The sequence below is a fragment of the Camelus ferus genome, chromosome 35, assembly GCF_009834535.1.
Source record: "Camelus ferus isolate YT-003-E chromosome 35, BCGSAC_Cfer_1.0, whole genome shotgun sequence".
NCBI lineage: Eukaryota > Metazoa > Chordata > Mammalia > Artiodactyla > Camelidae > Camelus > Camelus ferus.
The window spans coordinates 7,876,849-7,897,869 of NC_045730.1; the positions used below are offsets into that span (position 1 = coordinate 7,876,849).

Genomic DNA, 21,021 nt, shown 5'->3' on the forward strand with positions numbered 1-21,021 from the left:
ACTGGCTCTCTTACCTTTAATACACCTGACTTTTAAAAATTTAATGTCATAGCATAAAATAATTGTATCTTTAAACTCATTAACTTCATGAAGCCTGCTCTTAACTTAAAGCGCTTTGTCATCTATTGCTCAGCCCACTCTTGCGTAATTTTAAAAGTTATTCACTTTTAACCTTTAAAATATAAATAAACTACATACATGAAAGTTGACCTGTGTTATTAGAAATCTCAGCATATAATTCAACTAAATTTCTCACTTGACTTATTCTACTTATCTCTGTAAACAAAGCTGTTTCAGCTGATTCACATCTGTCCAGTTTCAACAAGTAAACAGATAAAGAATGCAGTATAATGTTCTGAGCACTTCTTTAAAGTAGAATTTTCCTTAAATGTCTTTATATGCAAATATTGACTTAGAAAAGTCATTAAAATGATCAATTACATTAGGCAACTATTTTAGTGTTAATTGATAGTGATCTCATCTCTCATCCAATTATTCTGTGCTTCTCAACATCCTTTCTAGTTGGATTTCACCATGTCCCTGAAGTGACACTAACATCCCAAATGGACTGAAGCTGTTTCAAGGTCTCTAACTTCCTTTGGTAAAAATTGTAATATAATGTTCATAAAATAAAATTTTCCATTTTAACCATTTCAGTGTACAAATCATTGGCATTAAGTATATTCATTATTTTTTTTAATTAAGGTCTTTCAACATTTTTACTGGGGTATGATTCCTGTACAGTAAACTACACATACTTCAAATGTACAATTTGATAACTTTTGATAGACGTATACACCAGTGAAATCACTACCACAATCAAGATAGCTAACATTTCCATCACTCCCCAAGAAATGCAAATTTTGAATTCCCAATTTGTCCTTTCCCACCCTCTTTACCCCCTGGTAACTGTAAGTTTGTTCTCTATGTCTCTGAGTCTGTTTCTGTTATGTAAATAAGTTAATTTGTGACCCATTTTTAAAAATATATTCACTGTTGTACAGCCAACATCGTTATCCATATTCAGAACTTTTTCATCAAAAACTAGAACTCTATTTTTAAGATAATTCCCCATTATTCCTTCTCCACCCCTTCCCCCCAGCCCCTGGTGACCACTATTCTATTTGATGTCTTTCTGAATTTGACTATTGTAGGTACCTCATAAGTAGAATCATACATTTGTCCTTCTGTCTGGCTTATAGTTCACTTAGCATAATGTCTTCAAGGTTTATGCATGTTATAATATATATCAAGTTCATTCCTTTGTAAGGCTAAATAATAACTAAAAATATGATCTATCTATCTATCACTTGTTTATCCATCTGTCCACTGACATACATTTGAGACTACTTCAATAAGGACAGTAATATATAACTAGTCCATGTGAGGATGAATAAACGAGCTGTAAAAGAAAATATCAGCAAGTGAAAAAAAGATATTAATACATGCCTGTGTCCTAAGGGATTTATATTTATTTACATGGTTAGTATGTAGATAAAACTGAGTTTTTTTTCTGTTGCCTGGACATGGATACAATGCTGAATGCTGGATGAAATTTAACCTGATTTTTTATTTCATGTTAATATACAGTGTAAAATCCATAAAGATCCATAAAGCAGAACATACACCAAAACTTGGGAAGACTACTTGCTAACATATTCTTCATGGCACTGATTTTTGCAATAGGCATATTTTGTTTTGTATCCTTATTAGTTTAGCCCTTATTCTAACCTAGGCTTCATTGTCACTTGTTTCAGAATTCCCTGGTAATCTGGTTTCCCCCTAAAGTTCTCCTTTGCTTCCTTGAATACAATTTTTTTTCTAATAAGAGATTGTATTTCCATTTCTAGTTTCTCTTTCATTTTCTTCAATAAGAAAATTCCACAGGGTTGATTTACCATACAGTTGATTTACTATAAACAACATATTATTCCTAGGAAGAAAAATTAATATCAATATAATTACATATGTACACTACTTAAATTTGAGAAATTTTAAAGGTTTCCATGAGTGCAGGAACTTTCACTAAGGAATGAAGGTCAACCCTCACATGGGATGTAGATGATTAAAATCAACACATACAAGAGGCAGGATTGCTTATGCAATGTGATGCAAAATCTTGAATTCAAAGGGTGTGGTGAAAACTGGGCTGTACAGTCAACTGAAACTTGATGGCTTCAGCAAGTTTCCACACGCCCACATAAACAGGCTAATGTCATCCACAGTCATCTCAGGGATCCTTAAGTGTGCCCTTGTTTTGGTCAGAATGAAAAGATAAACCCAAACTTAAGATCATATTCACATGGACTCTCAGCAGATCAAGTTTCACATTTCAAAGTAAAAGACAGTATTTCTGTTCCCTGTTCTGTTAAGTAAATATGGGATAAATTCTATTATACTGAGATTAGTAAACAAATACAGAGGAAACTAGTTCAGAGTAATCTAATGGGCAGTCCCCATTTTAGTGGAAAAGAAGTTTAAAGTAACTTTCAAATAGAGTTGATGGAAATAGCATGGTCAGATTGGATATGACTTCTTTTCATAATGTGTCTTTTTTATTTTTATTGAAGTATGGTTGATTTACAATGTCCGTTTCTGGTGTACAGCACAGTGATTAAGTTACATGTGTATTTTTTCATTCTCTTCATTATGTTATTGCAAGATAATGAATGTGCTATACATTAGGAGGTTATCGTTAATCTATTTTATATATAGTAGTTTGCATCTGCTAATAAAACCAGGTGGATCTAGCCAGCATCGTTAAGGAGAAGAAGATGCACAATCCTGTGTTACAAAGGACCAATTCTGCCATTTTTAATTATTAACCTAGAACAAATGTTCCTACAGCAAATATATTGGGATATGTTATAAGGTATATTAACGTCATAAGAAGTTCCCAGGACAAGTCTAAAATAACCTTTTAGTTTATAATCCTACTGAAATTATTTCAGAAAAAAAGACTGTCAACAGAAACATACAATCACCAGTATTATATTTTAAGATTATATCTAAAAATATCCTATTAAACAGGAAAGTGTGAAGGATATATCATGGAAATAAGTAGGATAATATTACATTGATATAAGCACTATGACATAAACTACAAGAGCAACAAAAGAAATTTTCAAGTAATAGTGCACACTGAAATTTCCTGCAGAATCCTGTTGAGTTTTCCAGAGTAAGGAATTTACAGTTTTGTTGCCATTGCACTTCTGCAGTAGAACATCGGTATTATTTGTGGCTGATTCCTTGAAATATGCAGTGTTACTGAAAGTCTGAAGAAAAATAAAGGAGCATTCAAATTTACGTGTTCTGTGACCTACTTAAAATGACAGAGAAATCACAGTATAATCTGTACATTAAAAACAAATGAAAGCTTTAAAATTTTCGAGAGCATCAAAAAAATTTTAATGAACACTAATGTGCTATTGTTGGTGAATGCCTTTTGCACATAGCTGGGAAAGTCTATTTGTTCTTTTTAATATTTAGAGGATTTCATTTATTATTAAAGAATCCAATAACCCATTTTTTTCCTAGCTCTACAGAACTTGGTCTGACACATTTTACTACCTGTGTGCATTCTCTCCTTCTGATTTAATTCTAGTTGTCCTGATTAAATCATACATCATTTTTAGGGCAATCTTTCTCCTTATTGGCTTTTCGGTACTGCCTCAGTAGTTTAGCTATTTGCTACTTTCTCTTCCTGATATGTCACTTTGAAAATCTCTCTGTAACTTTCTTATATCAAGTTTTGTAATATTTTAATTGCAGTTCACTTTTCTATTTCTTATCCTTCATGCTTTTCATGTCTTTGGATTTCTGTTATCTATTTGGGACCTTCAATAAAATAAGCAGCCTCCCAAATAAGAAATATTGTCATTATATAACTTGTAAATATTCCATAACGCCTAAATCCTGTGACACCTAGGAGTAAGATTTATAATGTTTTTGGATTTAGATGATCATTAGCTACTTTTTCTTGTTTTATGAACTACTGAATGTTCTGTATTCCTAAAAAGACCATTTAAATTTTCTTTGGGGCAGACTGAAACATAAAAGAGATAGACTTTATAGGGATTGAAAGGGATTGAAGATTAACTTTTGAATTTACCTGGTAAAGGTCAACCAAGATCAAAATTCAAATGTTTACAGAATAGATGACATACATGATAGTTTCCTTGGTAGTAGCTAAACGTGGAGGTAGAGAACGAGAAGGAGCAAGGAAGTCCACTCATTGAATGATAAAAATAAAGAGGTTGCATTTTAAAGACTAAGATGGTACTAAAGGAGATGTGAGGATGGAGCATAGTCAAAAATAAAGATGTATACAAGCAAACGATGACCATGGAAAACTGACATGTCAAATAGTATACAGAGAGCTTCTGGAGACAACACCGAACAGTGATTCCAGATAGAGGACAGATATACATAGAAAATATCATCAAAAGACAGTCACGGAGTTAAAACCATATGGTGATCTTTCTTAATTTCAAGTGATACCTGAGAATCCTAGCATTATGAACTAAACTCATGGCTTCTGGAGTCATCTTGTAGGTTAAGTTGGGTCTTAGATTAATAATGACAACTTGAAAGATTGTAATGGCAAGATTAATAATGGCATGCTCAATTATCTGAATTTTCATTTGAGACATAGTGTTTAATAGAAATGTGATTCTCAACAGGATGAGCATGTTAGTATTTCTTGCAGGGCTGTGGGGGGATGTCTAGGGAAAAGGAGGTTGTATAGAAAAAAATGGATGTTTTAATTTTGTATTTGGGAACCAAAAGTCTACTTCTTAAAACAAACTGAAAAAAAAAAAAAAACCATCTTCTCAGCTAATGGGAATAATAAGAAGATGAGATGTAACTGGGGCTGAGGTGCAGAGGGCACACACTGGCAGGCGTCATATCAGAATCTTCATGAGAAGTGGAATTTTATGTTAAGGAGGACATGAAATGAAGCAGAAAATATTAGCATTGTATAATGGCTAATCCAGTGTTGTCACTGAAGTGTGTGCTCCAGTCAACATCTGAGTAGCTTTGGCCTACTATCAACACAGGAATTGGACTAAGTTAGTGATATTTTAAAATCCGTAATTATTGCCATCATTATGGGTAGTTCCACAAATTATCAATTTAAAAAGAAGCCTCACAAAACATACACTAGATACACATTTGACATCAAAGTGTACTTTAAAAAAGAAGCTGCGCAGGGAACTATGTTCAGTATCTTGTAATAACCTTTAATGGGCAAAAATATGAAAACAAGTGTGTATGTATATGCATGACTGGGACACTGTGCTGTGAACTAGAGATTGACACTTTGTAATTGACTGTACTTCAATTTTTAAAAAGCTGGTTAGAACACATCTTAAAAAAATGTAGTAATAGCCCCTAAAGCAGGGCCACTTTAAGATCACTCCCTGAATTAGCTCCAGTATCACCAACCATACTTGTTTTGTATGCATATTTCTGAGCCACACCCTTGCCTGGTGACTCTGATTCAATGAGTCTGAGTTGGGGTGGAAATTTTTAAACAAGCTCTTTAGGTGATTAAATGGCTCAAGTCATCCTAAAACCACACTTTACAAACACTGTCCTAGAATAAAGGGATGACAGAGACCTTTTATCATTCATGTGTGTATAAATTCATTTTTTTACTATCAGTTTTCATGGTAAATGACAGTAAAATTAAAAGAAAATACACCTCTATAAAATAAGACATAATTTTAAGAAAATCTTCTCTAGTATGTAAATTTCTGCAGTTTTATTAGTCAGATTAGAAAGTAAAAAGCATTAATCAAAAATTACAAAGCACATTCTTCTAAGATTAAATCCATCTATATAATGAGGTGCTGTAATTCAGAATTTAGAACGTAGTGGCCAAGTTGAGGACAAGCCCATCTCATTCAATAGCTCCTTCTTGGTTATGAGCTAACATACCAGTCAGAGCTTAAATCCTTTTGATTCTAAAACAACAGTTTCACTTTGAGGGCTTTTTAGAGATATTTGTAAGAAATTTTCTCCTCATTTCATTGATCAGAATAAGTTAAACATACGTGGGGTAGAAAAATGGTTGCAAAATAAAGAATATGGAGAAGGGAAAAAAGTGGGGCAGTTCATTATTCACATTTTTTTTATTAATTTAAAGATATATAATTTCTATCTGGGAAAATAGCCCTTAAATTATAAATACAGCCTCTCATTGTGTGTGTAACAGACAGACATCTGTTTATTGCTTATTTCTACTCTAAAATTTTTTTAGCACTGAAATTAATAAACCATGTTGTTTATATATTTATCTGAAAAGGTAATACAAATTAGTATTCCTGTGAAATGTAAGAAATAAAAGTTTGTTTTGAATATTGCACAAATACTCGTGTTAAGCCTTATAGACATTTGCTTAAGATATTTTATCAGAATTAATTCAAAATGTACACCTTTCAATGGTATTAATTCATATCATATGGTTGTTGTGTAAATTATATTATCTAAAAATTTAAATGTTAGACTATTCAGATTGACCAAAGTAAAAGAATTGTTCTTTCAAATGAATCAAAATGATTGTTTCAATAAAAACTGATAGTGTCATCAGGTATTCAATTTAGAATGTCAATGGTATTAAAAAGTTACAGACCTTGAGAAAATTTTATAATTGAGACATTTTTATTTGGTGAGTCCATTAAGTTAAACTTCTGAATTTTCGATGGCCTCCAAAAAGGAATGAATCTTCATCCTCATAACTGAGTTATGTTCTGCTTAAGAAGAGGGTTTGCCCAAATTGACCAAGCTTGACAAAGAGATCTATTCTCAAAACTAGATTGGAAAGTAGCCACTGTGACACTCTAATAAAACAGTAGAATTACAGTAAAGGAAACAATATCCTTTTCTTTCCAGTTCACAACGTGGGTCAATCTGGCTAATTTGGGATCTGTGACAAAATTAGTAATGGCTTCTAAGTGCGTAATTTGGAGATTTCATATGTTTAATGGTTTGAATGTGCAATAAAATAAATCAACTGTACATACAGAACAAACTTGACCAGTTCATTAATCATTTCAGCCTTATTTGTTTAAAAATTTCATTATAAATTGAAGTATAATAGATAGAACATTATATTAGTTTCAAGTGGACAACATGATTCAATATTTGCATAGATTGTGAAGTGATTACCACAATAAGTCTAGTTAACACCCATCACCATAAAGTTTTTTTCTCCTGGTAAGAATCTTTAAGATTTATTCTCCTAGCAACTTTCAAATATGCAAAATGGTATTATTAACTATAGTCACCATACTGTGTATTATATCACTGAAACTTACTTTTTAACTTTAAGTTTGTATTTTTTGATTCCTTTCACCCATTTTGCCCAACTGTGACCCTCTGCCTCTGACAACCACAAGTATGTTATTTGTGTCTATGAGATTGGTTGATTTGTTTTTTTGGCTTTTTATTTTAGATTCTGCCTATAACTGAGATCATACGGTATTTGCCTTTCTCTGTCTGACTTATAACACCCTCAAGATCCATTTGTGTTGTTGCGAATGGTTAAGATTTCATTATTTTTTATGGCTGAGTAATGTTCCGTTGTGTGTGTGTGTGTAAACTGTATATATGTATATATATTTTTTTTTTCTTTACCCATTCATATGTCAATGGACACTTACTTCCATATCTTAGTAAATAATGTTACAATGAATATGGTGATGCATGTATCCTTCTGAGTTAATGTTTTCATTTTCTTTGGATAAATACTCAGAAGTGGAGTGTTTGGATCATATGATAGTTCTATTTTTAATTTTTTCAGGAAGCTCTATACTGTTTTATAGAGTGGCCACACCAATTTATCTTCCTCCCAATAGTGCACAAGGATTCTCTTTTCTCCACATCCTTGCCAACATTTTTATTTCCTGTCTTTTTGATAATAACCATGCTAACAAATGTATACTTATATCACTGCAGTTTTCTTTTGCACTTCCCTGATGATTAATGATGTTGAATATCTTTACATATATCTGTTGGTCATCTGTATGTATTCTTTGGAAAAATGTCTATTCAGATCCTCAGCCAATTTTTTAGTTGAATTGTTTGGGGTTTATTTGCTTTTAAGCTGCGTAAGTTCCTTATATAGTTTGGACATTAATCCTTTGTTAGGGATGATTTGAAACTATTTCCTCCCATTCCATACGTCATCTTTTCTTTGCTATGTAGTAAGTAGCTTCTTAGTTTGATGTACTCAAACTTATTTATTATTACTTTTGGTGTCAAATCAAAAGAATTGCAAACACCGATGTCAAGGAGCGTACTACCTGTGTTTTCTCCTACAAGTTTGATGGTTTCAGGTCTTACATTCAAGTCTTTAGTCCATTTTCAGTTAATTGTTGTGTATGATATAAGATAGTGGTCCAGTTTCATTCTTTTGCATGTGACTGTCCAGTTTTTCCAACACCACTGATTGATTTGCATATGCTGAACAACCCCTCCCACCCAGGAAGGAATCCATCTTCATGGTGGGGTATGATCCTTTTTATGTATTGTTGGATTCAGTTTGCCACAATTTTGTTGAGGACTTTTACATCTATATTCATCGAAGATATTGGCCTGTAATTTTCTTTTTTTGTAGTGCCTTTGGGATTGGTATCAGGGTGATAGTGGCTTCATGGAATGACTTTGGGAATGTTCCCTCCTCTTCAATCTTTTGGAATAGTTTGAGAAGAACAGATATAAGTTCTTTTTTGTATGTTTGGTAGAATTCCCTAGTGAAGCCAGCCAGTTCTCAACGTTTGTATACATGGAGTTTTTCTTTTTTTAATTATTGTTGTTGTTGTTGTTGTTACAGATTATTTCACTTCTAGCGATCAATCTGTTCAAATTATGTTTCTTCTTGATTCAATTTTGGCAGTCTGTATGTTTCTAGAAACTTGTCCATTTCCTCTAGGTTGTCCAATTTGTTCGCACATAACTGTTCACAGTAGTTTCTTATGACCTTTAGTATTTCTGTGGTATCAGCTGTTACTTCTCCTCTTTCATTTCTTATTTTATTTGAGTCCTCTCTCTTTGCTTCTTGGTGAGCTTGGTCAGAGGTTTGTCTATTTTATTTATTCTTTAAAAAACACAGCTCTTGGTTTTATTGATCTTATCTACTGCTTTTTGATCTCTTATTTATTTTCTCTCTAATCTTTATTATTTCCTTCCTTCTGTTGGCTTTGGGTTTTGCTTTTTCTTTTTCTAATCCTTTTAGTTGGTAGGTCAGATTATTTGAGATGTTTTTTGTTTCTTGAGGAAGGCCGTTATCATTTTGAACTTCCCTCTTAGTGTTGCTTTTGCTGCATCCCATAGATTTTGTAAAGTTATGTTTTCATTTTTTTTAAAGGTATTCTCGGATTTCTTCTTTGATTTCACCATTGACCTTATTTTTTATTATTATTAGCATGTTGTTTAGACTCCATGGAATCATTTTTCTTTTTTTCTTTCTGTGTTTGATCTCTAGTTTCATACTGCTGTGGTCAGAAAAGATTCTTGCAGTAATTTCTGTTTGCTTAAATATACTGAGGCTTGTTTGGTGTTCAGGCATGTGGTCTATCCCAGAAGATGTTCCATGCATGCTTAAAAAGAGTATGTATTCTGTTTTTCTTGGATGTAGTGTCCTGTAAATATCAATTAAGTCCAACTGTTGTGTCATTTAGGCTGCTACTTTACTGATTTTCTGTCTTGAAGACCTGTCCATTGATGTTAGTGGGGTGTAAAAGGCTTCTACTAATATTGTATCCCTATCAATCTCTCTCTTTATAATGTCTATTAGTATCTGTTTTATATATTTAGGTGCTCCTATATTGGGTGCTTATATATTAATGACTGTGATATCCTCTTCTTGTATTGACCCCCTTATCACTATATAGTATCCTTCTTTATCTTTCTGTATGGACTCTTTTTAAAAGTCTATTTTGTCTGATACAAATGCTGCTACCCCCACTTTCTAATTGTTTCCATTTGCATAAAATATCTTTTTCCATCCTCTCCATCTTTTGGTGCAAAGTGAATTTCAGTTTCTGTGTGTCTTTGCTCTAAAGTGAGTCCCTTGTAGGCAGCATATTGTACATTCTTGTTTTGTTATCTGATCTGCCACTCTGTGTCTTCTGATCAGAGTATTTAGTCCCTTGACATTTAAAGTAATTATTAAGTATGCACTTAGTGCCATTTTAAACCTTGTTTTCCAGTTGATTTTATGGTTCTTCTTTCTTCTTCTCTTTGTTTTTCCTTTTGTGGTTTGATGGTATTCTTTTGTATTATGCTTGAGTTCCTTTCTTTTTGGTTTTTGTGAGTCTCTTGTGTGTTTTTGATTTGTGGTTATCTTGGTTTTCAAGTATGCTAACCTATAACTATATCTGCTTTTTATAGACTGATTGTCATATACGTTCAAACATATTCTAAAAGATCTACATTTTTATTCCCCTCCCCCACACTTTGTGATTTGATATCCTATTTTACATCTTCATGTTTATCCTCTGACTGTTAATTACAGGGGTTTTTTTTACAATTTTTAAAATTGTTTTTAATCAATGTACTGGTTTATTTAAGTGATCTTCAGTATTTTCATATATTTGCCTTTCCTGTTGTGTTTTTCCCTTTCCTATAGATTTTGGCTTCTTTTCTATTTAGAGAAGACCTTTCAATTTCTTTTAGGTTAGGTTTAGAATTGCTGTATTCTTTTAGTCTTTGCTTGGCTGAGAAACTCTTTGTTTCTCCTATTCTAAATGAAAATCTTGCTGGGTAGAGTATCCTAGGTTGCAGGTTTTCTCCTTTGAGGACTTGGAATATATCATTCCATTCCCCTCTGGACTGCAAAGTTTCAATAGAGAAATCAGCTGATAGCTTTATGGGGATTCCCCTGTAAATGACTCTTTGTTTTCCTCTTGCTGCCTTTAGAATCCTCCATTTATCTTTAACTTTTGCCATTTTAATTGTATGTCTTGGTGCAGATCTGTTTGGGTACATCTTGTCTGGGACCCTCTGTGGTACCTGTATCTGGATATGTTTCCTTCTTTAGGCTTGGGAAGTTTTGAGCCATAATTTCTTCAAATACATTTTGATCCTTGTTTCTTCTCTATCTGGAACCCCTATTATGTGTAGGTTGGCATACTTTTTATATTATCCCATAGATCTCATATGTTGCTTTCATATTTTTTTAAATTTTTGTCTTTGTCTGCTATTTTGATTGGATGATTTCCATTATTCTATCTTCCAGATCACTTAATCATTCTTCTGCATTATTCAGTCTGCTATTCATTGCTTTTAGCTCAATTTTTACGTTGGCAGCTGTCTAATTTTGCTTGATTCTTCTTTATAGCTTCTAGTTCCTTGTACAGTGATCTGCATTTCTATTGATAAGCTTTCTTAATTCCTTTAGCATTTTTATTACCTTCTTTCTGAACTTGGGAGTCTAGTAGACTAAACAGATCTGTTTCATTTTTTCTTTCAGGGGATTTCTCTTGCTCTTTTAATTGGGTTTATTTCCTCTGGTTTTTCATTTTACTTAAATTTCTCTGTCTCTATGAATTTAGGAGAAACACTTATCTACTGTAGTCTTGAAGGGCTGTTTTTATGTAGCAGCGTCCCTGTGTAGATAGTGTGAGTCCAATATTTTTGGTGCAAAGGCTGTTTTTGGTATCAATGCCTGCCATGTCTTTCTGCAGAGTGTGCTGGCCATTATCTCCTTAATAGGGGGTGTAATTGGTGTGTGGTGACATTACCTGCACTGGAAGCTGGGTGGGGCCCCCTATTTGCTATGGCTGTCACAGTCCTGTTGGGAGTGGGGTCTGCTCCCCAGTTGTTGGAGTAGAAGCTCTGAGGGTTAGGATCAATAGGTGAAACAGAGCTTTAAGTGTGTGTTCTGTCCCCAAAGGGGTGAGCATTGAAGCTAGTGAGGCTTGTGTTTGGTCACAATGAGCCTATGCACTGATCATGCAGGTGTCCTCACTTCTACCCAGAGGCAGTTCAGTGTTTCATCCCTTTCTCCACTGTATTTCTCAGACTTAATGATAGGCTAGAGCTGCAGGCCAGGGCACTGTGACTGCAGAAATCAAGGTGGTTGTGCTACCTCTATGTCAAGACTCTTCCAGGGACTGCCTGCTCCAGATCTGGCTCCTAGCTCAGTGTGAGGCAGGTGGAAGTGGAGTGCTCTGCTGGGAAAGGGACAGCTGCATACTCCTACCCAGGGGCTGTCTGCAGGGCACATGTGAATCTCTGACACTGCCTGCCACCCAGTGTTGCACCAACAAAGTCCCCTACTGCTGGCTGGACCCACCCTGACTGTGGAAGCACTGATAATGGGCTCTAATTTCAGCCCTGCCTCTGCTGTGTGTGCACTCACAAAGCCTGCCACCAGAGCTGCTCCCTGCTGTGCAAATGCTGACAACGGCAGTCTGGACCACAGTCCAGGCCCATTGGGCTGTCTGCACAGCTAGACTGAGTCCTATCCCAGAGTCTGTCTGCTGAGGCCGAGTTTCAGCACCACCTGGCACATGTTTTGGGCTGGAAAGTGGCAGCCGTAAGCACCTGTCTCTCTCTGTCTTGAATGCTAGCAAGTCAGCATGTGCATACTCCTTGCAAGCAGAGACCAGACTCCTTCAGCCCTCTGTCTGTCCCAGCGGACCTCCCAGCCAGTGAGGGGGGTTCCCAGGGAAAGGGAACCTTTCCATTTTCACAGCTCCCTCCCAGAGGCCCCAGTCCTGGCAAAATGCATTGGGGGGGGGGTGGTCTTACATGGTTGTGCGGGGCTTTTTCTTGCAGCTTTGGTCGTGTAAGAGGTCTACCAGATTTCAGTTGGTTTGTTGTGAGAACTGTTGCACATGTGGATGTATTTTTGATGTGTTTGTGGGGGTAGGTGAGCTTTATGTCCTTCTACTCTGCTGTGTTGATCTTGCCTCACTTTTAAGTTTTTTAAAGGGAGAATTTTTACTTTCATTAAATTGTATCCATGTTTTAAATATAATAGTAATTTACTCCAGTATAATAGGAAAAATAATCACGATATTGAGCATCATGGCAATAATATGATTTATTGAATATCTACTATATGCAGATGCTTTGTATACATCTATATCTAACCTTCACAATGAGTGATCAATATTTTAATACACATTTTATAAAGAAAGAAACTGCCTTTCTAAGTATATAAGTAGCTCAGGGTTATGCAGCTGATTAATGACAGAGCCAAGTTTTTAATCCAGAATTATTACACATACACGTCTCCCTCTATGCCATGCTATGCCAGTCAAGCATTTCTAAGGTTAACAGATCTCCTCAAACTCTATGGAGCATTCTTAAAAAATGAAAGAAAAAAGCACACAGGTTCAAAAAGTATCAAGTATTTAAAATTCATAGAAGTTAACCCACTCCAGCTTTTCTAGCTCTAGTATGAGTTCTGCAATGCCTGAGGGTCCCTTTAGGTGTCAGTAACAGGCCTAATGCATTAGCAGAGAAAAGGCATATAGGAACAATAAAGGTTATGGAAGAAGAAAAGAAAAAAGGAGAAATAAAGGAAAGGTGTATTTTTGGTGCAGAGTGGCAATACCACCACCAAGTGTTTCCCAGACACCCCCACTTGTGGGCTCATTTTAACACTTCATGCGTTTCTGATAACATGTGTTAAAACCTCATGTATGGCAGTCAAATGTTAGGCAAATACAGGAAGAGTTTCTCTTCTCAGAGTTTAAAGAATAAAGCTATCCTTTTTTTTTGTTAGAAATCATTAATGATGAAATTCCAGCATTTCACATGTTCTTAAATTTGTTTTGACAATCAAATACATAGTAAACTTAAATCTACTGAGAATCTGATTACAGCATAATTTTTTCAAACTTTAAATTGTCCACTGTTACTTCAAATATATTGGGTTCATGAGTCATACTTCTTGCCTGCTGAGTTAGCATGCTTTCCACTTTTCATATTTTTCATAAAGTGATGAAGACAAAATAGTAACGTTAAAATAATTACAAAAACTGGTAGGCATGAATGGTGATGTTACTGAAATTGAACTACAGTCTGGGAAAGTTCTTTTTTGATGACAGCTTGAAATGTTTGTCAGCTACACATATACAGGTCTGAATTCAGAGTAATGAAAGGTGTTTAGGGACATTAGTGTATAATTTGTGAAAATGAAAAGTCTATGGAAGGTGAACAAGTTAAAAAAACAGAAATTGCCTTTAATTACCTACTCTTTGTCTCTTTGGTTCAATCTCTCTGAGGCCATCCAGTGTTCATAGTTCATCAAGGACAAAACTGCTTTTTCAAAGTATTCATCGCTTTTCCCTTAAAGTATCAACAGAATAAATGTCCTCTTCTAGGCACCGTGGAAGAACAAGTGAATGAATCAGTCTTCCCTCACAGGACTACAAACTCTGAACTCCCCCAAAATGCAAAGAGTTGGTTGTTCATTGCTTATTCTTGTTCACTCACTGCTGAATCCTAGTAAGTGGAACAACAGCTGGTATTTTAGTGGTAGGCATTCAATAAATATTTGTGAGTGAATGATTGTATGTAGAACTGGGAAAGGATGCTCACAGACCCAGGAAGGAAGGAAGGAAGGAAGGAAGGAAGGAAGGAAGGAAGGAAGGAAGGAAGGAAGGAAGGAAGGGGAAAAGAAGAAAAGACAGATACAGAGGCAGAGAGAAAGAATGAGAAAGAACAAGAAGGAGAGAAAGAAGGAGGGGGGCAGAGAAAGAAAGAAAACTATACGATTTACAACTAGGGGAAAATTTAGCAATTATGCAGTATATGAAAAACCAGCTAGACTATTCCATTTAATAAATGACAGAGTGGAGAATACTTTCATTTATAATACTCAATACAGTGTTTTCTCAAAATTAGAATAAAACAAATAAATATTAGATACTTAAGATGAACCCAGCAATGTTTAGGCTTTATACAGAATATAGGAAAAATGAGATATTAAATACCCCTTAACCTTTACAGAGTACACTGTTTGCACACTAAAACCTTTTCAGAGTACACTGTACATTAAATGGTATCTATTATTACTAAGTAGTTTATATCTAGTATGCCTCATATTAATAAAACTATAACTATAAATACCTCTCAAGAAATAACTAAGAAAATAGAAGATAAATCATCAAAGTGAATTTAAAATAACATAACATTACTGAATTTTGCAACACTTTATTTATAAGAAGCAAGACTAATATATTAACAGCTTACTGAACACCTCTCAATGTCATGAGGCATTTATTCTTTAAAATAAACTGAGTTTATTGTTTCCCTTTTTAATTCACTTATACCCTACCTCTAGAACTCTCTGGAGGTCTTAAAGTTTTTCTACTTTGAATTTCTAATGGTGCCTTTCCCTGAGGCTATTAATATAATTTTAAAAAATCAAATTAATCAGCACATTCGGGGCATGCTGCTCATGTTCTCTGAAGTAAGCTAAATAGCATGTAGGCCACGTGCTGGGAAAGAACTCCCCCTGTACCTGCAAAGTAATGGCAGGTACGCTCGGAAACTTGCTTCAGGGAGTGGTGTTTTTTATTATTTTTGTTTTCAATTTGCTTCTGGGGTAAATAATAACAAAATTGTCAATCAGTATTGAAGAAACTTTTTGCTGCAACAAGCCACAACTTGAATTTGCCTATGTAACCGCTGCATGGGAGACCATGTTTCTACAGTACAGTATATTAGCTGTACCAGTATGATTTATTACATAAATCATAAATTTGCATCTGATTTATGTATCTTAGTGCTTACCAGGGTCTGGGTTAGAATATAAATAGCTATGCTTATTCCTAAGTTCCTGAATTGTAAGCTTCTTGAGGTTACAATGAGTGCCTGATGTGTTTTACCTGTGGTTCCTAGCCCCCATTTTACATATTATAAGTGCTGCTGTAAAGTATTAGTAGACTTTAATTAACTTCAGATATAATAATTATACCCTACTAATCATTTAATGTTGTCATTAAAGTAAACCTTTTTAACATTCAAACCTCATGGTCATTATGGAATATTCAGAATATTTAGAATATAAGCCATAATAAGAAATAAAAATTTCATATAGCCCACAAATAGATTTGTTCACTCAGCAATACTGAGCACCACTGGGAGGCAGGCAGTTCTTCCTCCAGGTGCGGGTAAAATGGTAGAAAAGTTCTGACAAGCTCCTTTTCTCATGGAGCCGATGTTCCAGTGGTGGGAGACAGACAACAAACAAAATCCTGAACAGCTGGAAGGAGCATGTTCTGGCACAAGAGTCCTGAAATGGCAAGACCTTGATGTGCTTTTGCGGCTGGAAAAGGTGAGCAGAGGGTGAGATGCTCGTGCAGGCCACTGTGAAGAAGCTGATTTTTACTTTACGTACAATAGGAAGCCACGGAAAGCTCTTACGTAGGAAGCGGATGTGGCTTTACTGAGGAAAGCAGCAAACAGGCAAAACCAAACCACACTGGCTGCTTTAAAGAGGATGGGTGATAAAGACTGGAAGAAAAGAGACCTCACAGGAGTCCACTGCAATCGTACATTTACCCAGGAGATGATGATGGCTTATAATAAGGGGATAGTGGAGAAAAGGAGAAAGGGATAGTTTTGTTTCCATAGTACATCTTGAACATAAAAGGACTGGCTCATCAATTAGAAGTGGGGAGGAATCAAGAATGACCATACGATTTTTATTTGAACCACTATGTGGACAAGAGTTCTGTTTACTTAGATGAGCAGAACTAAAGGAGAAATCGTGTGGAAGAGACCTCTACCTGCCACACGATTCCAAATCTCTCCTTCTTTGGTAACAACATTCTGAGTTTATTAAAGATGGAAATGGGTCCAGCTAAAATCCGCTTGCCTTCCTTTTTTTTTTTTTTTTTTTTTTTTTTTTGCAGCTAGGTGTATGCGCACTGGCTCAGTTCTGGCCAACAAGATATAACTGGAAATAATGTGTGAGATTTCTGAAAAGGTTGTTTCAAGCTAAGTGATATTCCCTTTTCTCTTTCCTCATCTTCCTTCCTGAAACCCGGGCATGCCAAGACCACCAAGGATATTGAAATGGTTTAAAAGATGGAAGCACCTGCCAAGATGATGAATCAGAAACATAAAAAGAAGCCTTCAGAGCAATTCTCAGAGAGAATTAAAATGTGTATTTTTAAGCCACTTTTACTGATTCTTTTATTTTCAGCTGAATTCAATCTCCACTGATACCAACTGGCTTGAGAAGGCTTGGAAAATCAAGAACTATTTTTGAAACGCTAATCTGAGGTGTCTATTAGACATGCAGATGGAAGTGTCAAGCAATCAGATATACAAATCTGGCCCTAAAATGGGAGAGCAGGGCTGGAGGTATACATTTGGGAGCTATTGGTAAGTTGAGTTAAAGTTATGGGACTGATAAGATTATGTAGACTGAAGAGATAAAATGGCCCATCCAGTCCTGAAGCCTGAGACCCCCAACATTTAGGTATCAGCAGAAGAGGAGACAGAGAATGAAGCTGAGAAAAAGAGTCCAGTGGGTAGTAATAGTGTCCTACTCTTCTAAAATTTAAACATTGTGCTTTCATAGCAGCAAAGAAAGGAAAATATACCAACGTACAGGGAGCTGTCAATTGTTCTGAATGAATTCAGTAGAAAATTAAATTCAGTGAATTGAGTAGAGAAAGAAAGTATCTGTAGGACTGGCTAAACTGGAAAACATTTTGTCTTTGACACGAACAGTTTCAACACAATGCGGGGGCAGGGAGGACTGGAGCCCGGATTGGAGAGACGAAGGAGTGCATGGGAGGGCTTTAGTTTCTTGCAAAGTGGAAAAATACGTATCCTGGAAAACCTCCCAAGAGAAAACTTAGCAATACTGGGCAAAGTATAACAAACACCTTCTTGAATATACAGCTAAGCTATGAGAAGCTAAGGAGAACCCTGAAGGGTAGACAATGAAGAGGTGCGAAGAGGGACTTAGAAAGCAGAGGGATAAGCTGAAATTCAAACTCTTTGGTTGCCCTTGGGTCATTTCCCAGTCACCATTTAAATTTCTCTTCAACACTGAATAGATCAGAAAAATTTGTAATGTATGAAAATAATCATAATGAAATGAACACTCACCAGGGCCTTTCAAGTCTCCTCTGAGCCACTTATCATACTGCCCTTTGTCCTCCCTGCTAAGAGTCAGCCCCTTTCCCAAATATGTTATTACTACCTTCACTTTCTTTATAGTTTCAAAGCTGTGGCCCAAACAGGTTATTATTTATAATGTGTTCACAGCAAGTTTTAATCTATATTTCACTGAACTCACAGTCTTTATGTTCTTCTGCAACTTGCTTTTTTTGGCTTAATTGTGTTTTTCTGTTGTTTATCAACGTTGTTATATGAAGCCATAATTTAGTAACTGATGATGTGTGGAAAAGATGGTTTTGTCATTAACTGTGCAGGCCAACTGGAAAATACAAATGACACTTAGCCCCTACCTAACCCAACTCACAAAAAAAAAAAAAATAGTATGGTGGGTTTGAGAGCTAAATGTAAAAGGTAAAACAATCAAGGATCTAGAAGATAACACAGGAGAAAATCTTCACAATGTCAGAGTACAAATGCATTTCTCAAATTAGATACCAAACTCACTGGCCATAAAATGAAAGAGGACTGCATTAAAACTAGAAATTTTTGTTCATCAAAAGATTACGAAGAGTAAGAGAAAGTATTTGCAACACATATATCCAACAATGAGTTTGTAATGAAGACTATTCAAAGGGTTTTTACAAATAGGTAAGTTTGACAACCCAATAGAAAAATTAGCAAGAAAACTGATTAAGAACGTCTAGGGAGTTTAAGTGGCCAAAAATTAAGAGGTCTTGCCCTCATTAAAGATAAAGGAAAATGAAAATGAAAACCACATGAGGTACACAATAGAATGACCGCAATTTAAAATGACAATGACAAATGCTGGAAAAGATGTGGCACAGCAGAATCTGTCATGCTAGTGGGATACTAAATTGATACAGAAACTTGTGAAAACTCTTTGGCAGTTTGCATTAAAGCTAAGCATTCATTTATCCTCAGGCATGTTTCCATTCTTAGGTGCATACATAGCAAAAGTACCTATACATGTTTACCAAGAAGCATGTCCAAGAATGTTCATAGCATCATTCTTCATATAACTCCAAACTATCTAAATTAGAAACAGACCAAAATGTCCATGAATAGTACAATGGATAAATCATTTTCAGAATATCCATATAGCTAATACTTTACAACAATGAAAACTACAGCAAAATGCAACAACAATGAATGAATTTCACAAATATAAAGTTGAACAAAAAGACACAAGATAATATATATCATCCATTTTTCTTCGAAAAGTACAGTAACTCACATATGGAGTGAGAAGTCAAAAGAGTAATTACCTTTGGGAAGAAGGGAGCAGTAATGACGGGAAGAATCATGAGAAACCATGAGGGAGGTTTCGGGGGGGGGGGGCTCCTGATCTTCTACATTTTGATCTGAGTGCTGTTTACGTGGGTGGTCTTATTCATTTCTGCAATCTTAACTGAGAATGGGGTAAATACTAGAGGTTCTCATTAAATATGTTTGCTGACTAAGTTTTGTTGAATTTAAGGTGAGAGGGAGAAGTCCTATAAACGAAATCACAGCTGTTATATTATTTTGCCCTCCAGAATATGTTTCTCTACTGCAACCAAGAAACAAAGTGGTTAGTTTGTGCTTCACGTATCCTTTTTGAAACAAAGAAATGTTTATCAACCATATATACTTTCTAAGTTTTAAATATTTAAATCAGTAATTTCTGGAAAATTTCTTATTCAGATTTTTTTTCCCTGATGATTACAAGCAAATGAGGTAATGAGAGCGAAGACATGTGTACTTGGTCACTACGTTGGTTTCTACAGGGAATAATCAAGTCCTAAATGATTTTCACTGAATTTCAGAACTGCAATATTCAAGTTAATGCTAGAAGTTTTAGAAGCTGCCAGGAAAGAAAAACAAGAAAGCTTAAAAATGTCCCTAAAATAATAAGGCTTCCAACTTCACACTAACAGGAGGTTCTAAAGAATAAATTGGAATGCTTGGGAACTGTTACAACATAACAAATGAGAGTTAAAGTATTTCCTTTCTTCTAAATGCTCTCAGAAAAATAAACAGTAAACATAAACACTTCCTCAAGAACTACTAAGCCATAAAATTCATAACGTTTCAAATTTATGAAATATTAAAGCCAGGAAGTCTTGCACATGAAAAAAAAAAGTTTCCTAATAATCTTTTGTCTCCACAGTAAAGGAAGGAAACAGATTTCAAAGGGAAAGGGAAAAAAATAAGTTTGTGCTTTTATGTTCTCCTTTCCTATAATAAATAATAATTTAATTTCAGGGTTTCTATTTGCAGGTAAGGAGTGGATTCTCTTCATTATGACAAGGTTGAGTAAGAAGCAAATCATCTGACCCTTCAATTATACTTTGAAGCAGACTCAGTTTGGAAGAGTGCTCTCTAAACATTCAAACATCTAAAGAGGATATTAATAATTGCCTGAGACTTAACACCACCACCCTAATGCTCCATAGTTCCAGACCATTCTTCCAGCTTCAGGCAGCCACCTCCAATGAGGATGCTCCTACTCAGAGGAACAAGAAGAGGGTGTAAAGGCTTTAGCTCAGTGCCAACCATTAAACTCACTGAAAAATAATTCAAAGCACATGTCTTATCAATGGGTATCTATGTCATCATTTATCATCGTCAGTATTACAATGGAATGCACATCTTGAAAGAAAGGCAGCTAAACATAGTTCAGAATAAAATTTCTGGAGCCAGACTGAGTGTGAATCCTGTCTCCACCATTTATAAACTATGCTTTGGGGCAGATTGTTCAACTACTCTGGACCTCCAAACCATTAACTGTGAAAAGGGAATAATAATGTGTCTACTTAGCAATCTATGGAGATTGGGACGGTTAGTTTTACGTGTTGACTTGCCACACAGTGACAAGATTAAACGTTATTTCTGGAGGTGGACAGTGGGTAGAGG

General features: G+C 35.2%; 1 long non-coding RNA gene across 6 annotated transcripts in view; it reads left to right on the plus strand.

Annotated features, from left to right (window-relative positions):
• Positions 1 to 20,804, plus strand: part of LOC116661449 — a 33,786-nt gene extending 12,982 nt beyond the window's left edge. For 2 of the 6 annotated variants that reach the window (XR_004317305.1, XR_004317304.1), the window contains one exon: positions 523 to 657. This is a non-coding gene — a long non-coding RNA (uncharacterized LOC116661449). Of the gene's footprint in view, positions 1 to 522; positions 658 to 17,028; positions 17,148 to 17,176; positions 17,359 to 20,385 lie in introns of those variants that run through there. The other 4 variants (XR_004317303.1, XR_004317302.1, XR_004317306.1 and 1 more) reach the window with 4 other exon arrangements.
• Positions 20,805 to 21,021: the final 217 nt, after the last annotated feature.